The sequence below is a fragment of the Myxocyprinus asiaticus genome, chromosome 5 (genome assembly GCF_019703515.2).
Source record: "Myxocyprinus asiaticus isolate MX2 ecotype Aquarium Trade chromosome 5, UBuf_Myxa_2, whole genome shotgun sequence".
Lineage (NCBI taxonomy): Eukaryota > Metazoa > Chordata > Actinopteri > Cypriniformes > Catostomidae > Myxocyprinus > Myxocyprinus asiaticus.
The window spans coordinates 29,629,234-29,638,734 of record NC_059348.1 but is presented as its reverse complement, the minus strand read 5'-3'; the positions used below and the strand labels follow the sequence as shown (position 1 = coordinate 29,638,734).

The window sequence follows — 9,501 nt, the reverse complement described above, 5'->3', positions numbered from 1 at the left end:
AACGCCTGTATCCGTGGAGTTATAAGGACTTGTCTCTATTGTTTTTATTTTATTTTTATTTATTTTTTTTAATCATGTTTATCCATTCGATTACCGGTTTGCATACTTTTTAAGGTTGAGAAGGCCGTTAATTATTATTATTATTATTATTATTATTATTATTATTATTTAATAAGAGCATGAGATGGCGTAGTTGCTGGTGTGTAGGGTTTGGTCTTTCAACATTGAGAAGGATGGATGATGATCTGTCATGAAGTTAGTGTAAAGTTGGTCCTGCAGCAGCAGAGAGCAAGAGTCCAACAGTGATTCAACCTCGGGTGAGTTTATTGCTTATGAACTTCATAATGAAAACCAAAAATAAGTCGCAGATTTCGACAGATACAACTGTTAATTTGTGTATAAAGTGAAGATACAATGACTTTAACCTATCTCTAAACTTAGATTAGTTGTGCAACATGCAGTGTTCAACTTTCATATTTTGGGATCAGTTCGTGGGGACAGTTAACAAATGTGCGTTTCCTATCTTGTTTTGTTCTTAATTTAAAAACATGTGAAAAATGTTTCATTAGGTGAAAAATGTGGTTTGGTTTAGGATATCACACAAGGTTATTTTATGTTCTTATAGAGAGGCTACACTTGATTTCATTATTGTTATCTTCCAGCTAATTTATGAAGAGAGTTTTGTATGTACAAATTAAGGAAAATCTAAACCAGTAAGGTAGTTCTTAAAAAAAATTATTAGATTTTATTAAACGTACAAAAGCCGCAATCAGAGACAGATTTGCAGAAATGGTCCATGGGATCATAGGAGAATACAACACAAGATGAAATAGTGAAATAATGCCAATTTTATTTTTATACTTTCTTTTTCTTAAAGGAATAGTTCACCCAAAAATGAAAATTCTCTCATTATTTACTCACCCTCATGCCATCCCAGATTATGACTGACTATCTATTGCAAAACACAAATTAAGATTTTTAGAAAACATCACAGCTCTGTTAGTCCATTCAATGCAAGTGAATGGTGGCCAGAACTTTGAAGGTCCAAAAAGCATAAAGGGCAGCATAAAAGTAACCCATACGACTCCAGTGGTTAAATCCATGTCTTTTGAAGTAATGCTATAGGTGTGTGTGAGAAACAGATCAATATTTAAGTCCCTTTTCACTATAAATCTCCACCTTTTTTATCAGCCCTGACCAGTAGATGGCGATATGCATGAAGAATGCAAATCGCCAAAAAACAAAAGAAGAAAAATGAACATGAAAGTGGAGATTTATATATAAATATATAAATCCAATAGTTTGTGTTCTGCATAAGAATGAAAGTCATACACATCTGGGATGGCATGACGGTGAGTAAATGAAAAGAGAATTTTCAACTTTGGGTGAACTATCCCTTCAAGTGTCTTTGTTTCTCTGATTCACTGACCAAACATGACACATTAGCCTATTCTTGTGTAGCGCATGATTTAGTTATTTTACATGAGGTTAATCAGGGCCGTAGCGAGGTGTTCGGGGCCCCCTTACTATCTATTGCTCAGGACCCCGTTCCTATTAAAAAAAATACAGTTTAGAATTTGTTGTGGGGGCCCCCTGGACATGTGGGCCCCTAGAATCGTTACCACCTTTCACCCATTAGCTATGGCCCTTAGGATAATCACAAGGATAATTTTGGATCACTTCATTTACGTACAAATGAGAATAATTAATAGTGAATAATACAATTCAGCCACTGAAAACCTTCACAGAGTTTTGTGGGGGTCCGCAAATTATTGCTTGATCCACTATTGACATTTGTCGTAATCAATCACTCACTTACTTGCACGTGAGCGACACCGAGAGTGGAGTATGAAGTTTAGTCTATCGACGTGAAGTCCTTCGCAGCTGCATGCTAAATCTTAAAGTGTGACTAAACAGCATTAGTCAACAGAAGCAGCAGCCTGGACAACCCTTCACACAACCACTGCTCATCACGATCCGCTCAGTGCGCGACACACATCAGGTTTGTATGGCAAGCCATGAGTCTCAGAATAACGCGATAGTTTTAATGTGTGTACATCTAAAACGGCGTATTTTGCGGCATTCTAAACAACCATAAAGCCGTAAAATACGCTGTAGTAATTTCAAACGCTGTAAAAAACGTGTAAAATAATTTAAAACGCCATATTAGATGGTGTTTAGTGTATGTGAAAAGCTCCGCTTTTTACACTGTTTAGCTTGGCATATGACGCCGTAAAAACGCAGTTTTTGGTTGCACAAATGCAGAGCTTTTTACAGCGTTTTCTGTGTACACTAAAATATTTTCGTAATTTTAATGGTAAAAGACTGTAAAAATGCTACAGTAAAAAAACTTTAATTGGTTAACAGGTAGTTACCTTAAAATATACGGTAAAATTTTTATATATATATTTAAAAAGACAATACATGTAGTTTTATGGTAAGATTTTGTAAAAAAAAAAAAAAATGTATGTAAAAAGTATGATTTTTCTGTATAATTAACAATAAAAATGTATATTATGTTTAACGAGAGTGCATGTACTTTTTACGGTAAATTATTGTTAAAATTACGGTAAAAATAATCGGCATTCCCAGAATTCCCTGCGTGACCCAGTTCATTTCATTATATTTTATGGGAATAGTTATGTTTCTTCTTATTTTTATATCAGTTATGTACATTGGGGTGTTCTGTGTTATATTTGATGTAGTTTAGTTAATGTTTATTGCATAATTTTAATTTCACATGTTTTACCCTGATGGTGTTTAGTGTTTGTGTGAGTGACTGAGGACTGTCTCTACATGTTTTTTAGTCATTGTTCCAGGAAGGGTCACTATTGATGAACTTCATGTCATCATGTACCCTTTTGTAATTACTATGGTGATCAACAACACATTAGAAAGTGAAAAAGCAGATTTTTACAGTTTCAGAAGATTAATATATCAAGTTTATTATTTAATAATATAAACGACGGTAATACACCGTAAAATATACAGGCATCAAAATTACATCCCGTAAAGCCTGAAACGTGGTTTCACCACAGCTGCCAGTTTTTTACCGTAAATTTAACAGGATTTTTATTTACAGTGTAGTATAATGAGCCCCACCTGCTGGTTTTCACAGCCAGTAAAGTGTGAGGTGTTCTCACCCAATCAACGATGAACTGAGGTTATTTCCACCTATTGCTCATTAGATTCAAACAAATTAAGATGACCAGAATAAACTTCATTTTGTGTTGCTGCTGGTATACAGTTCAACTGGTTTTCATGTTAACTGGAGACCTTCCATTTTACACCAGATGTGAACGACCGGCTGTAGATTTGTTGATTACGAAAATCATGCTCCTGACTCAATATTTTGCTCTCCATTAAATGTAAACTTACTAAATGATGCTGGCATCATTGTACAGATTAAAATAAGTGGTATTTTTAGATGGAATGGCAGAAGTATGCAAGATAAAAAATACAAATAAAAAACTCACAGAGGCAGGAGATTCAAACTCGGCCATAAATAATATGATCAGCAAAACAGCGCATTATCAATATGAGCTACTTTGAACTTATGAAAGGGTAAAACAAAAACAAAAAACGACATGGAGACTAATTTGTTGATAAAAAGAAATATATATTTTGTGGATTAATTTAGTTCCGTATCTCAAAACACTAAGAAACAGTTTCATAATAATTCTCATTAGAGAAACATTCTCATTATTATGACTAAACATGTTCATATTCTTTTGATATAATAATATGCCTTCATATGTGATATTTTATCACAATGGTAATATGCCAATTGGATAATGCTTTGTTAAAAATTTTAACTGGAGGCCTGGGTAGCTCAGCGAGTAAAGACACAGACTACCACAACTGGAGTCGCAAGTTCAAATCCAGGGCGAGCTGAGTGACTCCAGTCAGGCTTCCTAAGCAACGGTTGCCAGGGTGGGTAGAGTCACATTGGGGTAACTTCCTCATGGTCACTATAATGTGGTTCTCTTTCTCGATGGGGCACGTGGTGTGTTGTGCGTGGATGCCACGGAGAATAGCGTGAAGCCTCAACAGGCGCTATGTCTCCACAGTAACGCACTCAACAAGCCATGTGATAAAATGTGCGGATTGACGGTCTCAGATGTGGAGGCACCCAGATTGAGGCGAGTTACTATAACACCATGAGGACCCAGAGCGAATTGAGAATTGGGCATGCCAAATTGGGGAGAAGGGGGGAAATCAATGCTTTTGTACAGTAAAAATAACAATGGCAATTTACCACAAATAATGTCCTCATCTGACCACTAACAGTACTGATGTTATCAATTATTAATAAGATGAATACATTACCTACAGGTGGTAACCCATTAATTTAATAATATATCTTATTATAATTTCTTCTGTGTACAGTTTTCTGAGTTCAAAATGTCACATCAGAAAAATGAAGAAGAAAAACACTGGTGCATTAAGATTAATTAATGGGGTAAAAAGCAGCAATTCATTACAAATCATTATAAATAGCTCACTATATTTTTTTAATCAAGAAATGATTGAAATGACATATATATTATATATATATATATATATATATATATATATATATATATACACTACCGTTCAAAAGTTTGGGTTCAAATGTTTCTCATGATCTTAAAAATCTTTTGATCTGAAGGCACATGCTTAAATGTTTGAAATTAGTTTTGTAGACAAAAATATAATTGTGCCACCATATTAATTTATTTAATTACAAAACAAAAATGTTATTTAAAAAAAAAAGTTTTTGAAATTGATGACTTGGGCCGAATAATTAAGAAAAGCAGCCAATAAGTGCCCAACATAAATGGGAACTCCTTCAATACTGTTTAAAAAGCATCCCAGGGTGATACCTCAAGAAGCTGGTTGAGAAAATGTCAAGAGTACATTTCTGCAAATTCTAGACAAAGGGTGACTACTTTGAAGATGCTAAAATATAACACAGTTTGATTTATTTAGGATTTTTTTTAGTCACAACATAATTCCCATATTTCCATTTCTATTATTCCATCATTGTGATGACTTTACTATTATTCTAAATGTGAAAAAAAAATAAAAAAAATAAAAATAAAGAATGAGTAAGTGACCCTAAACTTTTGAATGGTAGTGTGTGTGTATATATATATATATATATCTCCTGTAAAATCATCAGCACACTTTTGCGGAAATAACCTGCAGCACTGAACTGGTCTAGTCTGACTCAGTTCATCACTGATTGGGTGAGAACCCCTCAAACTTTACTAGCTGTGAAAACCAGCAGGCGGGGCTCATTATACTACATATAAAAAGCAGTATAAATGTCTGCTTATGTGCAACAGAAACTGCGTTTTTTTTAAGCCAAACTGCGTAAAAAGCAGCGCTTTTCACATACACTAAACACACATTAAATACAGCATTTAAAAATATTTTTGCGCGTTTTTTACGGCGTTTGAAATTACTACGCCGTATTTTACGGCTTTATGGTTGTTTAGAACCGTTTTAGATGTACACGCGTTAAAACTATCGCGTAATTCTGAGACTCTTGGCTTGCCATAGTATGAGCAGCGCTGCAGTGGAGGGTTGTGTGAGTTGGTCGCACTCTGCGGTTGAGCAGAGGACAGCCTACAGTTTATTTTATTAATAGTTGCTTTTTGCTTTCAGAACAATAGCTTAATTGCATGATGTAAGTAAATAGTTACTGCTGAGATGATCAAACTGGCATACACGGCCCTTAACGTTACACCACACACACACACACACACACACACACACACACACACACACACGACGGTGACTCTTAAAACAACATAGTTAAAGGTGCACTCAGTCATTGTTTTCCTCATTTCAAATTTTACTCAATGAAATGAACAGTAATTTTGAAATATATGTATAAAATCGATCACTCGCGTGAGATGAAGACTCCATTTTAGTAACCTTATAAAAGTTTTTTTTTTTTTTTCCTGTATGGACAGGGTCTGTCTGTTTTTATGTTTGTCTGTCTGTCTATCTATCTGTCTGTCTGTCTTTTACTTTCTTTTTGGAGGTCTGGCACAGGGATTAACATGGAAAATTAAAAAGGTCACTTCATGCCAAAAATGTTGCAGACCCCTGCTGAAAAGGCCAGCAAAAACCAGCCTAAGCTGGTTTTAGCTGGTCACCCAGCCTAGCCAGGCTGGTCAGTTAGCTGGTTTCAGAGAAGATTTTAAAACTTTTTAGCTGGTCAGGCTGGGAGACCAGCTAGCCTCCCATCTTAAACCATCTTGGCCAGGCTAGGAGACTAACTAAGACCAGCCAAGACCACACTGAACAGCTAAACCATCCTGACCAGCTAAGACCAGCCTGACCAGCTAAGATCAGCATGATCAGTCTGATGAGCTAAGACCAGCCTGACCAGCTAAAAAAAAAAGTGTTCAAAACCCCTTTAAAACCAGCCTGACCAGCTATGACCGGGCTGGGCAACCAGCTAAAACAGCCAATCAGCTTATGCTGGTTTTAGCTGGTCTTTTCAGCAGGGCAGCATTTAATGATTATTTCAATGGCTTTGCAATGTAAACATCATGAAGTATGTACATACAATAATATGGTAGCCTACCATACACGTTTTTTTAGGCATAAAACACAACACAATTTTATACAATATGTAACGGGTGTCCTGGCTCCGTCTCTCTACCCACCAAGGGGTCCTTGGCCTGAAAATGTTTGAAGACCCCTGGTCAATAGTTTTGGTGAGATAAGGCACTTTACTGGTCCTAGTCCAACTAAATGATTGTTCAAGTTGGATTAATTTATGATTAAATGGGTTTTATGATAATACTGCAATATTCAGCTGTTAAAAAACTTAGAGGAAAGGGTCATCTGGTAGGGATAAAAATAAAAAAACAAGAAAAAAATCCACATGCTATGCATTTTTAGTAACAATTCATCAATGTTAGTAAATGCATTAGACATCATGAACTAACAATGAACAGCGACCTTTTACAACATTTATTAATCTCGTTTAACTTATCAAATACTGTTGTTCACATTTAGTTCATGTTAGTTCATATTGCATAAAATAATGTTAACATATAGCCTTTTAATGGGGTACAGTTGAGATATCAGACTAAAAGTGCTATTTTGATTCCCGACAACCTAACCTAATCATGGGATGGGCTTGACTGCTGTCCCACATCTCAACCAACAGCTGCCTCTTTTTCTTTTACAAAGTTCTTGATGAGATCTTATCATGTTAGTTTCTCAAAGGATTGTTTTTGTTTTTCAGCCTTTAACTATGTGGTATTTAAAAATCCATAGTTAGAGCTAAAATAACTTTAGGTTGGAATTATATATATATATATATATATTGCATTTAGCTTTCCCTAGTTTGATTTCTTAATTCTGAAGAGCAAGGCTAAACTTTTATTTTACATAACATGATTAAGGGTTTGATTCAGCACTCAGAGTGACTTTAAACAAATCTCATTGTACCTTTATTTCATGTTCATTATTATGTATTGGTTAATTGCTCATAACACAGATATGATGATAGTAATCAAAGCTTGAGTATGGTAGTTAGTGTACCTCACAGTGAAATAAAAAAAAAAAATTGTCACCATGATGTGACAAAATGAGTGATATATTCTCCAAAATGCATCTCATTACAAAATCCTATTATAATGGAGTGTAGTACTAAAATTCTACTGACTTTTACCCACCCCTGTTGTTGCTACATTTATTTTATGTAAAATGCTCTTTGGATTGTTCAGGGGGGAAAAAAACTTTAAATATTCATTCACAAGTCTCCTTAAATTCCTTTTTTAAGTATTTGAGACATTACAAAATCGATCAACTCAGTTTTAAACACTTAGCTGTTATACATTGTGTCTTTCTAATCTGCATTGTTGAGACATGTTATTTTTATTGGTCATTTAAGATTCAGAAAAGTTTCTTTTAAACAGATGCTTCAGTGACCGTCAACTTTATTTTCATGTCTATGTAAATGTATTAAAAACATACTACTCTGGCTATTTGTATTGTTTGGATCCACTCTTAAAGTTTATTTAATATGATGATGATCGTGTTGACAGGGACACTAAAACAGGGATTTTAATGTTCCCGTTGACTCTGGCTCAAACCATAAAAAATGTTTTTAAAAAAAAACTCACATGTTGGCATCACATAAAATCACATCGTGCCTAAAAACCAAAATTCCATAAACTTTCATGGAATGCTTGGAAATATGATCCGAGACCAACAAGAAGACTGTAGGGGATCATGAGATATTTTCTCTGCACCAAGCCCAAAAACACCATTGTATATGCCCAGGAACACTTCATTTGTGAGTCCCGATTGCTAGGCTTTTATTTTTGTGATGTATTTAATAGGTCAAACTCAAATTTGTATTTTTTTAATGTGCCCCTCTGACTCCATACCCATAAAGAAGTACACATTTATGTTTAAAGATTTATTTACATTCACAAAAGTTAAAGGAGTTGAGGTTTGGAAGCATGGTTGGAAATACAGGAGAGGAGGATTTTTATAGTTGAGGGGGCTTTTAAGCTAAAGTCTGTAATTTCTGTCCCACTAGCTTCACAGAACAAAATTGTAAAAATAATCACTGTTTTCGAACAGATTCCAGAAAACTTCTCCCATCTCTCTGGTTGTGCACTATACATGCAGTGCAAATGAAATACTTGATACACTATACAACGCAAACATAACATGGCTTAAATAAAATCAGCTGTCATTCGTTTGTTTGTTCACAGTCAGAGCTCAAGATGCTCCTAATTTAAAGATTTTGTTTTGTTACTCTGTAATCATAGACATTAACAAACCAGAATATTTTTATTGAAATATGCAATGCAAGTCGCAACCAATTAACTGGTTGTATTTTACATAGTGCTTGTCTTGGCTTAAGGGGCCAAGCCATTGGCAGATGTGCAAGTACCAGCTCCACTGTTCACCTACCATATTTTGTAGAGAAAGTCTATCCATGTCTAGCGGTTTGGATTCAACCACTGTCATTTTAGTGGAATTTCCTGGCTTCAGAGTTAAGCTGAGTTTTCTCACAGATTTGCACTTGCTTGTAAATTTTTGGAACTGGCAGTGTGGTAAACTTTACTTTTTCAGTGATGCACCGGACTGTCAGTGCTTTAACAGTAATGCAGCTGGTAATATGAGACACCATTATCCTTTTAGATTGTCCATTTACGTCCCCAGTGAGACAGAAGATTTTTAAATGGCATCATATTGGCCATCAGTGCAAAGCCAGTGGGTTCTTTATCGCAGACAATTCACTGTTATTTTATTGAGCTCCCACATACCCACCAGTGACATGCACTAAAATGTGTTGATCATGAAAGTTATAATAAGAGTTACAATAAGTAATATATCTGTAGTGACTGACAAGAGAAGAGAGTGACTTTCGGTTTCCATTCTAACTTGATGTGAGGGACTCAACATGGAGACGAAGGTAGAATCCATATACAGGAAGTTTATTATACACAGCAAACAAATCCAAAACACAGGGCA

The 9,501-nt window shown here is 35.1% G+C and overlaps 1 protein-coding gene across 1 annotated transcript in view; it reads left to right on the top strand.

The window, feature by feature from the left end:
* Nucleotides 1–238: 238 nt before the first annotated feature.
* Nucleotides 239–9,501, top strand: part of LOC127440460 (zinc finger protein GLIS1-like) — a 43,952-nt gene continuing 34,689 nt past the window's right edge. The window contains exon 1 of the mRNA XM_051697039.1: nt 239–317. The gene's annotated coding sequence lies outside the window, so the exon portion shown is untranslated. The remainder of the gene's footprint in view (nt 318–9,501) is intronic.